Source organism: Desmodus rotundus, chromosome 3 (genome assembly GCF_022682495.2).
Source record: "Desmodus rotundus isolate HL8 chromosome 3, HLdesRot8A.1, whole genome shotgun sequence".
Classification (NCBI taxonomy): Eukaryota; Metazoa; Chordata; class Mammalia; order Chiroptera; family Phyllostomidae; genus Desmodus; species Desmodus rotundus.
This window is the reverse complement of record NC_071389.1, coordinates 4360206-4376149: the sequence shown is the minus strand read 5'-3', so window position 1 is coordinate 4376149 and position 15944 is coordinate 4360206. Positions and strand designations below refer to the sequence as shown.

General features: G+C 39.1%; 1 protein-coding gene and 1 pseudogene across 8 annotated transcripts in view; one reads left to right on the top strand and one right to left on the bottom strand.

The window, feature by feature from the left end:
• RERE (arginine-glutamic acid dipeptide repeats) overlaps nt 1-15944 on the bottom strand; it is a 392196-nt gene that overhangs the window by 169688 nt on the left and 206564 nt on the right. The window lies entirely within an intron of this gene.
• LOC112299073 (L-lactate dehydrogenase B chain pseudogene) lies at nt 11925-14127 on the top strand (annotated as a pseudogene).

Below are 15944 nucleotides of genomic sequence, written 5' to 3'. Positions count from 1 at the left end.
AATTACTGAACACAACCAGCCACAGTATCTATCAGGTACATTAAAACAAGCAGAGCCCAGCAGTGGGGCTGTCAGAAGCCATCACAGGTCTTAAATGGATTTTTCACCTTTCAAACACCAAGGGGTCTTCTTTCCCTGAACATCTCCCTAAGGGGTTTGGCCTTTTAACAATGAGCTACCCAAGTTGAAAGAAATATCCAAAAGGCAGGACATGTTGCAAAGCCCAGCTCAGAGCTGAGACATCTGCCCCTTGTGTTAAAATACAAAATAGTAAAAGATCCTTTATATGAAAAATAAATACACATAAAAAGAGAGTTTTAGTCAAGGCTAACAAAGATACAAAGTTACATTAATACCTGCGGAGTCCTTGTTTTTGGCCAGTGTCCCACAGAAATTAGGAAGCCCTCCTGACCATAAGATCTATTAATTTCCCAGGTTTTAAGAACAAAAATAATAACCTTTACTGAAGTCCTGGCTTGGAGCCCCAGACCTAACCTGACCTCCAAGCACAAAGCTGTGCTCCTCTTTGCTAATGCCTCTTCCTCCTCCTGCACAGTCGCCAGGACCAGTGCCAGTGAAACTCCACAGGTTTGTGGAGTGACCTGCTTCGGCTCTCTACTGGTCACCAGGGATCTTTAAAACATGAACCAAGATAACTCCCCCAATCCTCAAGTTCAGAAAAGCTTTTACTGTTAAAAGGACACACTAAAAGCCAACCCTTGCCAATTAACATGCAACACAGCCACCACTTACCTATGAACATCACCATATTGTACAACTTGAGGAAGAAAATTACTACAAAGGGAGTTGTATAAAATCATTTTCTCTCTCTACCAATGTTATATCAATTAGGCTCAGAGAGTTCTAATTGTATATGAACAATAATAGAGACATAAAATGAAAACAATGCCCAAGAAAACTTAATCTGCTCACACAGATGAGGAGACAGAATCAACAACTGCTTAGGGAATTCATTAGTGGCTACTGCCTCTTTGCATATATACATATATCAATTTGTTGTGGTAATCTACACCTCAAACAGGTTCTAGAACAATGTTCTTAACCTTAGCTGAGACCTTCTCTCTCAAAAAAAAAAAAAAAAAAAAAGTGTGTGTGCCATGCAAACTACTGCATACAATGTTTGAATGCTCAGAGGCTCCCAGTTTTAAAACCACTACACTGAGCACCGCACTGTAACATGTGTTCATGTGCTGCCTTGTATCCTCACCCAACATGCCGAGAGAACCTAGTATCTGCAGGGCAATCATATAATCAGCTTTGTTCCCAGCTATTCGCAGGAGCTAAAAACAATGCCTTGCCCAGAGTAGACAGTCAAGGAACTGAATCAGTGGCAATAAAAAACAAAAATATGATATAACTGCCCCAAGCAACAAAACACTGAGTTGCCCTAAACCACAATTTATAATAGAAAATTTAAAAACCTTCACCTGGCCCTAACTCAGTGAACAATATGATGTTCCTACATATTAATTAAAGCCAGCTCCTCACCCACTTATAATATTATAAATCTAGGTGTTATCCACCCTGGCTGGTGTAGCTCAGTGGATTGAGCACGGGCCTGTGAACCAAAGGGTTGCCAGTTCAATTCCCAGTCAGGGCACATGCCTGGGTTACAGACCAGGTCCCTAAGAGGGGGCGCGCAAGACGTAACCACACACTGATGTTTCTCTCTCTCTTTCTCCCTCCCTTCCCCCTCTCTAAAAATAAATAAATAAAATCTTAAAAAAAGAAAAAAGAGGCAGAATAACACCCCTACAGATAATGAAAGCACAGCACACAACCAAAACTATAATGTACTGCTTTCAAACAAGCTAAGAGATATTATTAAATAATGGTACAAGACATTAGAGAGCTATATAAATCAAGACACAGGAAAACTCAGAAGTGAAATGTCATACAAAGATCATTTTAGAAATGCTGAAGAAGAACGAGTACAAAAGGATAATAAACTCAGTTAACAAATACCTCCTTATGAGAAAGAAAAGGTGAGAAGAAACTTAAAAAAAAATCATAAGGATTCATGACAAAGTGACAAATACTAAAGACAGGCAAGAAACAACTACAGATAATAAAAGCACCTGAAAGAACAAATGCTAAAAACTACAATTTGCGAAAAATTTTCAGAAATAAAAAAGATTTACAACTTCATACTTCAAGAGTATACTGTATAACAACAAGGGGGATCCAAAAAAAAAGGAATTTATAAAAAATTGTTATTTATTCTTGTATATTTAAATATCAGTCACCTTCAAAGTACTGTCTATTTGATGCAATACATCTATCGAGATATTTTTTCCACTGCTCAAAACAGTTTTTGAACTTGATTTTGATACCTTTTAGTTTTTTTTCTTTTTTTCACTAATTCAACAAATATTTATTGCCTTTTAGTTTTTTTGTTTCACCTTTTCCACATAGGCAAAATGTTTCCCTTTGAGAACTTTTTTCATGGGGGCTTGGGGTAGGGTATAGCTCAGGGCCAGATCAGGGAGGTAAATAGGAAAGGTGGGGCACAGGGGTCATGCTGTTTTTTGGTCAAAAACTGCTGAACACTTAGTGCCATGTGGGCAGGTATTCTCATAAATCACCCATTATGAAATGGGCAAATGTGTTGAAAGAGTCTTTGGAAAAAAATTCACTGAAGCCGAATGCAGCCTCTCACAACAATGTCAGCTGGTGCACTGATGCAGTGGGTTCCTAGAACACTCACCTAGAGAGGGAAGCCTGTACTATAAGGGGCTGCCCTCCCAAAGATAATTTCAGTTTTGGGGGTGATCCTCCCTCATACTTTATCATGCTGTTCTAGAAGACCAATATTAACACATATTCTACTAAAATTATTGGACTTTGATCCTGGCTAGTGTGGCTCAGTGGATTGAGTGTCAGCCTGCAAACCAAAGGGTTGCTGGTTTGATTCCAGGTTGGGGCACATGCCTGAGTTGCAGGCCAGCTCCCCGGAAAGGGGCGTGTGAAGGGCAACCACGCATTGATGTTTTTCTCCCTCTCTCCCTTCCTTTCCCTCTCTCAAAAAATAAATAAAGTATTTTAAAAATAATAACAAATAAAATAAAACTATTGGAATTTGAAGGAAAAAATAATTCTTTGGGCATGTAGGCAAAAATAATATGCAAATTACAGCAAAAGGTAATCAGATCACCAACAGACTGACAGCAATGCTTTACACCAGAGGAAAACGTAGTTGTGTATTTAAGGCACCCAAGAACAGAAAACATGGTATAGTGACTACACTTAATGTTACTGAATTGCATGTTTGAAATTTGCTAATAGGGAAGATCTCAAAGGTTCTCATCACAAGACAAAAAATTCTCCAACTGTGTGTATGCTGATGAAGGTTAACGAGACTTATTGTGGTCATCATTTTGCAATATACACAAATATCAAATTATTATGTTTTACATCAGAAAATAATATAATGTTGTATGTCAATTATACTTAAATTTAAAGAAAAACATGAGCCAGCAAATCCGACTGACCTTCAAGTAAGTATAAGGGGACTAACAACCTATTATATGCATTCAAGAAGTCAGGGAATATATTCCTATGAGCTCTTTCTAAGGAATCTACTAGAAAACAAACTTCAGACAACTGAAATAACTAAAGATTCTATATAAGGACTAGTGGTAAAGATTAAATATTAACAGCACATCCTTGAATAATGTTGTTTCATTCAACACTGTTTCACTATAACTTTGACATGATGCCATAGAAATTTAGCTCTTATTTATAACAATTAACCTATGGAAAAACTGGTTTTGTTACATGTTTCACTTAAGTAACAGAAGCTACTGACAATGAGGACTTACTACAGTTACCTAAAGAACTAAGACTAAATGAGGGTTCAGTAAAAGAGACTACAGCGTGTAATGAATGTGTCATCTAAAAATGTTCGGTATTATCATCTAAAACATGGACAGAGAATAGGGAGAGTGCCAACAAAACTTCGTTTTTACTCTTTTCAGTAATCATAAGTGGTGGTGGCAGTATTAGTGTTGTTGACCTGAGACTATTGTTTAAGTAAGGTGAGATAAAGGACATAATTATGAGATACTCCCATTCTGTCACTCCTGTGTTGCAGATAACAAGGCATCTCTGTGTGGGAAAAAAGAGATACAAATGGAATATAGATGGGGTTAAATAAGAACTCTATAATCCTGAATTTGAATTAGAAATGTCAGTATCATTTATAAGGTATAATAGATCATATTTTCTAGCTCTGTCCACTGAAATTATAGAATTATTCATATAATTAATATATAAATCAAAAGATCTAGGAATAATGGCCAACCCAGTAACAATGAGACCCAAACAACCCAGACTGTGCTCTTGAAATATTTCTTACTAAAAGGAACCAGGGAGTCTAGAAGAAATGCTGGTTCCAGGTCTGCTGTAGGAAATGTACAAGATGAGCATGAAGCACCCAGACACATAGATGACAAGGACACTATTAGATTGCTAGGGTCAAATAGAACTCAGAAGCCAATTTGAAGAGGCTCCCACTAGCCACATGGAGCAATCTGAGTTTCAATAATGATTAAAAATTGCAATCATTTGAAACCCTTCAAATATGTTTAGGGGTACCCAATGCATTATTTGAAAATTGAGTCAATAGCCTTGACCGGAGTGATTCAGTTGGTTGAGTGTCATCCCGCAAAGTAAAAGGTTACTGGTTCAATTCCAGGTTAGGGTGCATGCTTGGGTTGCAGGTTCAGTCCCCAGTCGGGAAGCATACAAGAGGCAACATATCAATATTTCTCTTGCACATCAATGTTTTTCTCCCTCTCTCCTTCCCTTCCACTCTCTCTAAAATAAATAATCTTTTTTTTAATTGAGTAAATACAGAGAAAGAATTAAGCCTTTACCCTGCCTTTCCTACCTAAACTGTACATTAGATAGTAGATAAGATAATAGATAACAGAAGCACTGCCATATAAAATTATTCTAGCTAATAAATGAAGGCAAAATGATAGAATTAGAATCTCATTTCCAATTCCCAAGGAACTAATAGATACATGTAATAACATCAAAAAAGAACAAAAAACAGACATAATGTGCCTCCTGGTAAAAGTATACTATACCATCTGTAATCTTTTCTAAGTTGACCAGACTCAAGTCTGACCAAACCTCTGGATCCAGCTGCGAATGTGCAGGAAATAGAGAACTGAGGCACATCTTTAACTGCACTGCACAATCAGTAATACCCACGTTCCAGGAGACTCTCCAGGTCAAAGGGTATGGGTTCTTCAATGAACAAAGTAGTTTAGAAAAGTAAAGGGATGAAAGGGTAAAAATCCATAGATTATAACTGACTTAGAAGAACTATCATAGGCAAAACTAAACTACAGTGTCCAGATAGTGACATTTGGAAGATAAAACTAAAAAGGTCATAAAGAAATGACTACTCTGTAAGTCAGAAGGGTAGTTAATTTTGTAGGGAAGGGAGAGACTGTCATTGCAGAGAAGCCAGGAGATGGCTGCAAAGTCCTGTTTCTTGACTGGGAAATCAAGTCAAAGTATAGCAGTTCATTAAGCTATACATACATTTTGTGTGGTTGTTTACATTTGTGCTTTACAATAAGGAGATTAAAAAAAAAAAGGAAAACACTAATAGCATACATCGCCTATGGAAGAACAGGCATCAGCTACAGCTCTGGTAACTAGAGAAGAAAACTCAGGAGAAGGAGAGGATGTTCCCCCTAATGGGTAAGTCTCATGATAAAGGTAAATGAAACTTCATGCCTCAGACAGATTTCAGCTGGAGACCAGATGCCACAGATGCACTGTACACAGCAGTGTTCACATATTTATACATTTCATAATTATGTAGTTTGTAGTTAAAAGACAAAATAGCAACTAAACCAAAAGAACTAAATTAGAAAATGTATGTAAGAAAATGGAGATAAGATACAAGAAAGCAGCTGGAATTGTCACAGGATTCTACAAAAGGAACTGTGGACAGCTGCTTAGCGCATACTAAACAATCTCTTCTTACTCTGGATTGATCAAAATGACATACTTGCAGTAAAAAATACAGGCCAGGGAACTAAAATTTAGGGACAAGTTTGAAATATAAACAAGTAAAACAAAACTTATGACAGAACTAGCATTAAATTATTTTCTTACACAACAAATGCCACGGCTTCTGGTGATAGAACAAATGTTCCCAGTTTTGGGTCTCAAAACCTCAGGTCCCTCATCTCCTTCCCTCACCATCTAGCAAAGTCAATGATGAGGAAAGCCTGGACATCCTGTCTCCAGTGTCTTGCTCATCTGTTCTCTTTGGAACACCTTACAGGAAAAAAGCACAGGTTAGGTTCAAAATCTGACTCAATATGCTATATGCTATACTATATGATATTAGAAAAGTTACTTAACTTTTCTGAGCCACCATTCAAAACTCTGAAAAATCAGAATCATTGCTACATACCCTTATAAGGAAAAACAACAAGGAATCCTCAGTGAATATAACACATACCTCAAATTATTCCACTGAATTCTAACTGTTCCCTACCTACAATACAGACTGATTGACAAGGATTTATGTTTTTGTTGCCCAGCAGATAAATGTTGCTTCGTAACTACAAGTTTCCCCCTTCCCCTCCAACTTCTCATTAATAGCAGCCTGAATCAGGCCCTCACTCTGGTTCATCTGAGCTATTTCAGTAGCTTCCTAATGACTTCTATGTTTAACACAATTTTCTAAAACCATAGTCTGATCATGTACTCATCCATCCATGGTTTCCCAATGGCTAACAAATAAAATCCAGCATGGCTTTCAGAGTTAGGCATATCCTTCCAAGTTCTATCGCAGACCAAACCAAGCTAGGTTCCCTTCACCAAACCAAGCTAGATTCCGATATTCAACAAAAACATTCTGCCTCTATCCTTTGTCTCAAAAGTGTCTCTGTTCTCCAGTCAAAATTCTTCCAAACCTTCAAGGCCCAGCTCAGAGCTGCCACTTTGGGGTGCCCCAACGAAGCCCTCCTTTCCCTTCACACTTCTCTACGCCCACATTCTCTGCAGAGTATGTGGTGATTCCTGACAGGCATGTCTCATCCCTCCTACTTGTCTTGAACCACCTGAGTGCAGAGGCCCTATTTTATTCATATTTTTACATTCAACAAATATTTATTAAGCTCCTTCTATGTGTCAGGCACTGTATTGCCCTGGAGCTACTGCAATACATGAAATGGGCAAACATCCCCTTCTCCCCACCAGGGAGCTGGTCATTCTTGAGGGGGAGAGTAATTCATATCTCCTTCCTTCTACACAATGGACTTACTGTTAAGCAACACAGTATTCATTTAATGTGTTGGCGGGACTGTACAGAAACATTTTAAAAAAACAACTAATACACTGGGGTAATTTAAAATAAGTCACTGAAAACCCTTATTTAAACTCCCACCTGCAAATCTGGCATATTCTAATACTTCTCTTTCAGAAACATGTCAGTATCTTATAAAATTCATCAGAAGTCCCTAAAAGGTACTTGGGGCTAATAAAGTCTCCAAACAATCTTTTTACAACCCCTTCTAAGGGCAGGTGCCCTTTCCAGTCTCTTTGAGTGGCTGTGCTTTGTTTTATGTGACTCTGGCCCAGAGCCTACATACAGCTGACTGTACCAAGTGTGACCACCTGACCCAAAAGACAGCCAATGCCTGAGCAACCAACAACATCCGTGGCCCAGGATAAAAGCGTAATCTGTGCCAAATCCCCTCAGCAACTGGCAATAGCAACTAAGTAACATCAGTTAAAGTGGGGTTCCAGATACACAGATGTCATAAGGTGGAGAAAGGCCTTTTATTTATTTGCCTTTTCCTAATAAAATCGTCCTAAACTAAAATCCAAATCACCCCTCAAGTGTAAACAGGGGCCCAGGACTCCTCCTTCTCAGGGAACCTCCCTGCGACCATCTTCCATGCTGACCACCAAAATGCACAATCGCAGAACGTGGCAAAAGAAACCACTACCCCAGATAAAAAAACAATTTCAATTTGCTAACTCGCAAACATTTATTAAGATTTTAATTCATTCATTTAGCAACTATTTATTAAATAGCCACAGAATAAGACAGATGAGATATTCGCTCTCACAGAGTTTGTTTCTATTGGGGAAAGGAAAACAAGTAAACAAATAAATAAAAAGGTAATTTCAGATGATCAATGTTATAAAAACACGAAGACATTAAAACTGGGCAACAGCTTAGAAAGTAAAGAAGGAAAGGGAATGAGGCCATGGATGGCATGTGGTCAGCACCACCTTCCAGAGTCAGTGACATTTGAGTTGAGACCTCAAGCATGAGGAGCCAGTCACTCAGAGATACAGAATGAATCCATCAAATTAAGAAAGAGCCTACAAGCCACACTGAGCAGTACTAGGGACCATAAAGAATATCAGGAATGTTTAAAACAGTTTGTTCCCTCAAGAAGTTTAAAATGTATTTACAGAGTTAATTAACTCATGAGACTGTACAGAATTAAAGTAGAAAGGCAGAGAAGCCCTGAGGACAAGAGGGGGAAAATGTGAACCGCTTTTGCAGTCTCCAAGTCATTTCACTCAAAGGCCAAACTAGTCTATTTGGTATTCTGATTCTGATACTGCTGGGGAAAGTACATAAACCATGCCTTTAAGCTTTCCAAAGTGAAACCTGAAATTTTTCTATTCTTAATTCTTTCACCCTTCGAAAGGCAGTAAAGAAGGCAATGCTTCCCACCAGGCAGTGGTAAACACAGTTAATTTGCTTATCTGGAAAATCTAGTCTTCAAATTGCATTTCTCCCCCTTAAGTGTAAGGTGACTCACCCTGCAGCCTCCTCAACCATGTTGATTCACAATTGCTGCTGCTTCCCTCCCACTGACCACATGCCTGGGCTTACCCAGAATCCTCCAACAGTTTCTTTTTCTGGAAACAAGTGAAGAACTGCTGAGTAGAAAGAGTTGCCAAGCAATTAGTCTCCAAACTATCCCAATTCAACTGATGTCTGGGACAACGGAAACTTATTCAGCTATTTCATATGTTAAGAACTGAGAACAAGCTTCCTAAATGTTAGTTCACTAAAACGGAAAAAGCTAGTGGACCTCTGGTGCTGCCATCAGAGCCACCACATCTTGTCCCAACTTCCACAGGGTGGCAGGAAAGTAAAGATCAAGCCACCTATGCTGGCAGGTAAGGCAAGTTTTTCACTGTGAATAACTTGGTGGTGTAAGGAGACTTTTCTGGGATAAAACAAGAGGAAAAGGTACATATTCTTCAAACGAAATGGTCGAGAGAAAGATGATGTGAAACCAAGCAAGTCCTGACATCCCAGCAGCCACTAACCATGTCTGAGCCAGGGAGATTTTCTCACTTACAGTGAATGGCCAATGACCAGCAGCACTAACTTCACAGATTAAAAGGAAAAATAAAATGCCAATCACTATTGCCGATAAGAAGACACACATAACCATCTATTTTCAATGCAAAATTGTCTACATAAGTCATTTAATAGGCCCTCCCCATCACGCTCCCACATTCCAAATCCAATCACTATGGCTAAAAATTACCCATACAATGAGAACTACAGAGGACAACCAACAGCCAGAGGTAACAGTTTCTCCAGCTAGGGCCCATTTCCTTTTCTCTTCCATTGCCCCATGTCTGTAAAAGTCAACCCCAAATTCTCCAGTTAATTAGGATGCCTCCTCCTGAACCTTAACTACCAGACAGGTTCCATCCTTTGGGGCCTCCTCTGTACTGCACACCACCATTGCAAGCATCCTGCTTTTTAGCTACTGTGAAGACATCTACTTATACCCTGGCACCTCCTGCAAACATCTGCACATGCTGAGGGTAGGAATTCAGATTTTTTCTATCATTCTTTTTTTAATCCCTTCCTCTGAAGGTGCCTAATACAAAATGCTATGTAATAAAGTGGTTTAATACACATTGGCTTAACATACTAACAGGAAACAAAGACTTTTACAGTAGAAAAAATACTGCAATGCCAATGTGAAGTATTATATTCATATGCTCCTTGTCAATGAAACAGGACAATGAAATTGAGATTTGAAAATACAAAATTCAACTAAATCACAGGCCAATTCATTCTTATAAAAATCGTCCTTCAAACCCTCCCTGCAATTTCCACCCTATACACAACATACAAAAGAGGCTCCTGTCTATTCTGAACCACTTTAATAGGTACCTTTTAAAGTCATCTTTGCAAGTTCTACTTCTACATCTGACCCTAGGTGAATCAAACTTAACTGTATTTGTGTAAAGATAATATAAGTGGGTTTAAGATAAGGTTTTATTTACAATTGTAACTAAATTCACAAATTTAGTTCTAAGTTATGAAAATATAAATAAATTTAGTATTTGTTGAAAATGTTCTTTTCTAGAAATGAGAACTATATAACCTCTATAGGATTTTATTCTGCTTTTGGCATTCCTAGTGTGCTTTTCCATCTGAGACATGTGCTAGTTCTCCTAGTCCCCAGAAATGGCAGCAGCCCCTGGGGTCATTACTCTCAGGGACTGGGCTGAGTTTGTGCTGACCAAGGTTTCATACGTGTCCAACTGTGGCAGAGATTGCTGGCTGCCTAAGTCAACTTCCATTCTCCTTAATAATGGAGCCCCTGTATTACTGGAGCGCAGCCAAAACCAACCCTGGCCTCCCCTGAAGATTTATGTAAACCCAAGTTCTTAGGCAGGACGACTAGCAAGGCTCTGGAATGGGCCTACCTTAGCTTTCATCTGTGTGCTCTTCTCCAGCTGCCTGGCTGTAGCGAAGAACCAGTTTCCCTCAATCCACTGCGGAGTAATACTTTTTAAAAACACAATTAAAAAGCTGCGGTAATGCCAAATGTCTATAATGTTTCTAAACAATTACTTCCAGTTTCTGTACTTATCTCTGGTGGACTAGTGGCAAGCAGTTCAGTCCATGGGCCAGGACCTGACAACACTGTCCTAGAGCGTGACTCTGACAGCTGTAGCTAAAGTGGCCATCTGTGACCATGAGACCTTGAGAATGGAAACCTGCACTCAGGACAACAGAGCCAACAATAGGAAATTAGACACCTGAGGATCAGGACCCCTCTACCAAACTTAGATGGCACATCCTGGAAAACACCTTGTTTTCCATGAGAATACAGACTTATTACCACTGTGATTTGGGTTTTTATTTTTATTATATACATCCAATCTTAATAACTGATACTCCTATATCTGTAAAGACCTATAAAATTTTCAAAGCACTATGTTACCTCTTTTTATTCTCACATGAAAATAACTCTGTGAAGTAAGCAGAACACGTATTCTCAATTTGACATATATGGAAACTAATGTTCTAGAAGATAAAATAGCTTGCCTAAAGTAACACAGCTAGGAAGCACTGATAATAGCACTGAAAACAGAATCCAACTGGCTACTCTCTCCATAAGAACAATCTACCTCTCAGTGAAGTGCAATTACTTATCATGATCACGAGTAAAATAAAATATAAATGATCAGTGGTGTACTCATAACAAATTACATAAAGTGAATATGCCACTGGGTAGAGAGATACAACAAAAAATGCCATGGTCACCTAGTGAAGACAAAATCAGATTCAATGGCTACAGTCAGAGTATATTGCATTTTTATAGTTGTAACAAAGCATCCATGAAAAGGAGATGAAGGGCTAAAAATCACAGGCAATTTTATAATAATTTAGCCAGCAAAGTAGCAACTGAACTAAGGGCAAATAATATAAATCACATTAGTTTAGGTTATGACATAAATCCTCAAACTCTAGTCTCAAATAAAATTAGAAACACAATATTCTATTTAGATATGAATAAAATTTGTCAATAGGTAATAATGTTTCTTAAAAATAATTTGGGTAATAATATCATGATGATGATGATGATGATGATGATAATAATAATAATAATATACTATCTATTAATATAAATAAGAATCCTGAGAACCATGTCAATCAGATGAGTTCTGTGCTTTCTTTCAATAGTGTAAAAGTCTGGCACAGAGCCATCCCCGTTCACCTTCCAGGATGCCCTTGTGTGCAGAAGTGTATCATTAAAAAGCCAACGGTAGAGTCTTCTCTCTCCTGCGCACAATGGCAACTCTTAAGGAAAAACTGATTATACCAGTTGCAGAAGACAAGCAACAGTCCCTAACAATAAGATCACTATCATGGGTGTCAGACAAGTTGGTACGGCATATACCATCAGCACTCTGGGAAAGTCCCTGGCTGATGAGCTGGCTAAACTCAAAGGAGAAATGATGGATCTGCAGCATGGAAGCTTATTTCTTCAGACAACTGAAATTGTGGCAGATAAAGATTACATTGTGACCGCCAATTCTAAGTTTGTGGTGGTAACCATAGGAGTTTGCCAGCAAGAGGGAGAGAATAGTCTCAACCTGTTGCAGAGGAATGTTAATGTCTTCAAATTCATTATTCCTCCATCATCAAATACAGCCTTGACTGCATCGTATTATGGTTTCTAACCCAGTGAAAATTCTCCCATATGATACCTGGAAGTGGATGTAATGGCTAAAAAACTTGGCATTCATCCCAGAAGCTGCCATAGATGGATTTGGGGAGTACATGGAGACTCAAGTGTGGCTGTGTAGTGTGGAGTGGAGTGAACATGGCAGGCATTTCTCTCCAGGAACTGAATCCAGAAATAGGAATGGACAATGATAGTGAAGACTGGCAGGAAGTGCATAAGATGGTGGTTGAACGTGCCTAGGAAGCCACTAAGCTAAAAGGATACATCGGCTGGGCTACAGGACTGTGGGGCTAATCTCGCTAAATCTATGTTGAAAAATGTACCCAGGATTCATCCAGTGTCAACAATGGTGAAGGGAATTTACAACGTTGAGAATAACGTCTTTCTGAGTCTTCCATGTACCCTGAATGCTCAGGAATTAACCAGAAACTGAAGGATGATGAGGTTGTTCAACTCAAGAAAAGCGTAGATACCCTGTGGGACATCCAGAAGGACCTCAAAGACCTGTTGACTTTAGGCTTCTAGGCTAGAGAAATGTAAAAACTACAGTGTGATTAACCATGAGCCTTTAGTTAGCACCCATGCACAGTTTGTTTTTATCTTCCTAAATATGTGAATCTGGGCTCACAGAATCAAAGCCCGTGCTTGGGTGAATGCCTACAATAGGAGTCCTTGAACAAATAAAATTAACTATTGTAGTGTGAAAGACAAAAAGCTGATGGTTAGGATCAGCCACTTCATCTGTGACTGTAGACTCATTTTTATTTGAGTAAATTTTCTTTGCCTATGTGGGTATCAAATGTTTTATTTCATCAGCAACAAATGCTAAACTATTTCTCATATCAATACTTACCTATTAAATACTAAATTAACAGAAAAGTCATACTTTTCATTAAATGTATATTTAAAACCTCTTCTATCCTGAATATTTTGTTGCAATTTTTTTGATATTAGAAAAAAGCCACAAGAAAAATTAAGACATGAACTTTTATGTATTTTATTATGCACATTTAACCTTTTATATTTTCTCTCCAGATATAAACTAATTGCCAAAAAAAAACCCCACACGTTTCATTGTTCCTAGTATCCAAACATATTCTAAATACCCTCAAGGATCATTAATGAGAATGGATTCTTGCAAAGAATACCTATTTGCATACTGCACACACACACACAAAATCCTATTTATAGAAGAAATGCAGGTGCATCTCTTCTATAAATTTGGTAAGTTGTAAATTTGCAATATTCACCAGTTCAAACTAATACAGGAAAGATAAAAGCAATTACTAACTGCAGACCACACTCAACCTTTACGGCATAAGGCCATAATGAAGAAGAAAAGAGAGTCTGAGTGAATCCTTCAGGGGAATAATCCTCTGCAGTTTATACTAGGCTTAGGGGTCAGGCAAGCGAGAAGCCTGCAGACTACATCCAGCCCACCACCTTTTCCTGCAAAGTTTTACTGGAACACAGCCACACTGTCACATACTGTCTGTGGCTGAGTCTGAATAGTTGCCAGAGAAGACAAAGTTGAAAACATTTACTATCTGGCCCTTTACAAAAGCACTTGTCACCCCTGGGTACAAAAAGCATCTGTCAATAAGTAATGATGTTAGTAGTCAGATACCTGAGCAGTGGCTCAAAATAAGACAGCACTTCTCTGGAAACAGGCAGGAATGAGCCTTTTGTCTCAGGAGCGCCCGGTGCGCATGGACATGCAGTTTTCATTCATGAGATAGTAAGTAAGACTGCCCAGAAAAAGGTTGACCCGAACACAAAACATCTCCAACCAGTATGCCAGAGATGAACTAGCCTATGACAGAAATCTAGCGACCTGTACTGATATTTCATCTCCCTTATACAGAAAAACCCAATTTGAATAAGAAGACAAATTTCTCTAATGAGTTAACTTCAGAGATGTATGACACAGTGTGGATCTTTGGCAACAATGCTGATACAGGGTATGTGACAGTGCTCAAGTGCCAACACTCCCACAACAACCTGAGAGGAATGTCAAAACCATTACTACACATAACAGATGCCCATGGCATGTATTAGTTAAAAGGGGAAGTTAAGTGGGTTTCACATCTCATTGCTTCCATTAGTAGTTAAAATAGCAAGTGCTTAACCATTTAATGTGTACTGATGCTAATTTTTAAACAGGCATTTGAATTTTCAAAGAAATTCATGTTGCTTCTTGTTAAATGATATCTCTAAAATAATAACCCAAACAATAAGTCCATGGGGAGAAGAAATATAAAACTATAGAAGTGGGTAAGAATAAAAATGAGCACATTAAAATTGCATCTCTAAAAGAAGTAGGTGTGAAGAAAGGCAGCCGCAGTACCACTGCTGCCGGGTGCTGTCACAGAGAAGGAACCACCTCTGCAGCACAGACTGCCTCGGTGAGATTGGAAGCCGTGTTATACAGTAAAGTGCACATACTGGAGGCCTGATATGATCAGGACAATAAAGTCTGTAAAGCAAGGAAGTTTCACTGTAATTTTGTAAATAAACTTTTCACTATTTTTTTTTAATGATCAATCCTGTCGACAGTTTTCCAGTTCATCTTCTAGAAGACCCATTCCTCTGCTCAACTCACTGCCTGTTACTCAGCAGTCACTGAGGTTAATTATATATCCTCAAAACCCAGGAGAAGGTGTTCTTTCATCCAAATAGGAATTAAGACCAAAGGATGTCTAGGTCTCAGCCCTTCTGCCTTCCTCCCCCAAAAGGGCAAAATGTCTCTTTTCAGATAGAGCAGCATGCTCATAAGAATTTCAACCACACTGAAAGCACCTTAATAAAACATATTGAAAACTTAGATTGTGTTCTCCCAATTACTGTGACAGGACACTGCATGTGTCCTGAAGATTTCCTCTCTGGCATTGGATCAACCTGCTGTAATGCCTCCACCCTCTCTCTCCTGGGCAGATCAATACCCATGTTCTTTACTTATCCATTCAACCAAACAACCAGGGCAGGAGTAGGAGTTGTGAATCTGGTTGAGGAAATGGGAAATGAATGGCACACAGCACACCACAAAAAGCAGCCCCCCAAAACATCAGGCCAGGCGGAAAGACAGCACAGAAGAGAAAATAATGAACTGAGGAAGACCAGGCTGCCCACAGCTAGTGACAGGTGGGACTCTAAGGGCATTCCGAGCCCCCCAGCTTCTACAAAATCATGGGGCTGGGAGTGAGGTGGGCTGCCATGTTGAGAAACAGCAGCTCTCTCCACAGATTTGTCCACACTAGGACGCAACCTGAGGCTCACTCCTCCTGGGTGAGCTCTCTGGCACCAGAGCCTGTCCCCAGCAGCTGTGTACCCACACGGCTGCATTCCCCACACATCAGCCCCTTCCAAGGCTCTATAGTCAGCCATACAGTTTTCAAAGGCCTTGCTCTTTCCATCCTT